Consider the following 2,565-nt stretch of genomic DNA (forward strand, 5'->3'; position numbering starts at 1 on the left):
TGTGCAGATGAATGAAAGGTATTGAGTTATAGCAGCAAAACTGGTCTTTGGTGTTGGGCTCCATCAAAGGCGAGGCCAGGAAGCATCTCCACACGTGGTCCGGGTGAGCAAATGGCTGTTCCCTCTCTGTCACTACGTCTGCATCTCTGTACCACTCAAGAACACTCTGCGTAAGTATGAATGTTCTGGAAACAAATCAAGAGCACTCCTCCAGGACTTATGGGTTAGGCCAGCCAAGTCACGTTAACATGCTGCCTGATCCCTGGAAATCAAGTCTAACTAATGTTAGTGGGTACATAAGGTAGAAGGAAATGAAAATGCCAAGTTCACTCACAAAATATAGTCTACCTTCTATTAGTGAATACAAATGTTAGAAGTACTTCATAAAAAGAACACATCAGAAGATTTTTAAAAATTAAATTTTTGAGCCACAGGCACTGTGAAGTGTGGATGGGCACCTCTTCAACAATTCCTTGAAAATGCAGAGCTGGATTACTCATCCGGAATGTTTTATCTTGCAAAGGGTTTTCTCACACGTGGTGCCCGTGGACACCGCTGTCGCCGTCGCTGCCCTGCAGCTGCAGCTGCATCTGCGCCTGCATCCTCGCGATCATCTCCTGCATGCGGCGGAGCTCTGCTTCCTTTTCTAGCAAGATCTGGTCTTTATTCATGTCCTCATTTTCCACTTTCCTGCCGCCTTTCTTGAGCCTCTCAGAGCGGAAGTTCTCGTAGTGGAGGTCCTGGGTCACCTCCTGGAGGTCCTGCATGTGAGTGATGAGCATCGTGCGGAGCTTCAGGAAGTCGTTGTGCTCCGGGTTCTCCACCTCCATGACCTCCCACGGGTAGAGGCGGCCTCTAACCTTCTTGCCTTTGGCTTCAATCAGCTGATTAGATCCAACCACAGAGAATGGGATACTGCCTTAAGAAGCCGGGTCTGCTTTTTAAAATCCTCATCTTCATCTGACTCGGCATCAGGCAAGTGGTAGATTTTGATGCTGTGTTCTTCGATCTCATCCAGAATCCTCTTCTTCAGGTGCTCCCGCTCCTTCAGCGTGAGCGTGTCGGCTTTGGCGATAACGGGCACGATGTAGACCTTGTTGTGTATGGCCTTCATGAACGCGACGTCCAGGGGCTTCAGCCCGTGCCCGAAGGGCGAGATGAAGTAGAAGCAGCAGTGCACCCTGTTGTCCACGATGTGGCGGCGGTTCAGGCCGCTCTCGTTGTGCAGGTACCGCTCAAACTGCTCGCCGATGTAGGCGATGATGGTCTTGAAGCAGTCCCTGCAGTTGATGGCATCACCATAGCCAGGGGTGTCCACCACTGTCAGGCGCAGCTTGACCCCTCGCTCTTCAATCTCCACAGTCGAAGCCTCAATCTGGACTGTTCTTTCAATTTTCTCTGCAGCTCCAGGTATGATTCTTTCTGGGTAGAGATCCGTCAGGAACAGGCTGTTTATGAGAGTTGATTTTCCTAGACCCGATTCACCAACCACCATTAGTGTGAACTCAAAACCTTTTTTCACTGATTTCTCTCAGACTTAAGACCCTTTACAATCTTATAAAGGACAATGGACGAAGGTCTCGAGCTCCTCCAGCTGCTTCAAGCTGGACATGGTCGTCGTCCTACCTACCCTTGGGTCAAGAAATCCCTAATAAGAGTGGAGGTGTGGAGGGGAGGGTGGCCTTCCCACAAGGGGAAGGATCATGCAGACTCCAGGTTGGTTGGCTGTCTCTGGACAACGGCATGCTTGGTTTAACAGGCTGGCATCCTTGTTGTATTCTGGGGGCAACAGGGTTAAAGGACATCATTCAATCCGTAACCACTACATGACAAAAGATGGGTATTAATTTTACAATGTCCCACATTAGGGAAAAGAAGGGCTTCTTTGGAGGAAGGTATGCCAGGTACATCTCACCTATCCAAAACCCTTTTGCCCATTATACTTAGTTTGAACTGAGGGAAATATTTTAGGTTTCCCCCCTCTCAGGCCTCTGGGCACTTTCTGTCCAAGCCATTAGGATAGAAAAGAGAAACCAGTTTTAAAGTGAAGCCCACAGACCACCCCGTTCTTCACCAACCCAGCCACTTAGTTCAGCCAAACCATTGAGTCTCAGGAGGCAGCAATGCAGACAAGATTAAGTGAGGCCTATACGTACAGACAATCACTCAGGTAATGCGATCATAGGCTTATGACCTTTGAAAACAGAAAACACATGTTAATTTATGTAACATAACCCACATACAAGTCTCTAAATCTGTAGGACTGTCTTATCGGAAAGACATCCAGTTGCAAGGCATTTGACATTCTTCTTGCCTGTAAATTAAACGTCTTTGATAATGCCACAGACATAGTTTAACTTTCAAATGAAAACAAATTTTAAATGAAAAGAAACTTTAAAGACGGTTAGCTGCATTACTTTGTAGTCTACCACTGGGCATTGTGATCTTCCTTGAATCGTGATTTTTCTCCCTAAGATTACCCTCCTTGTCATTAAAGGGACTGCATTAAGTTCATTTTAATTTATCTTGTTCATTTGGATAAATACAACAAGAGCAGCAAAGGAT

General features: G+C 46.8%; 1 pseudogene; it reads right to left on the bottom strand.

The window, feature by feature from the left end:
* Positions 1-364: 364 nt before the first annotated feature.
* Positions 365-1,522, bottom strand: LOC149990916 (septin-2 pseudogene; annotated as a pseudogene).
* Positions 1,523-2,565: the final 1,043 nt, after the last annotated feature.

Source organism: Furipterus horrens, unplaced genomic scaffold (genome assembly GCF_987537825.1).
Source record: "Furipterus horrens unplaced genomic scaffold, mFurHor1.1.pri manual_scaffold_17, whole genome shotgun sequence".
Classification (NCBI taxonomy): Eukaryota; Metazoa; Chordata; class Mammalia; order Chiroptera; family Furipteridae; genus Furipterus; species Furipterus horrens.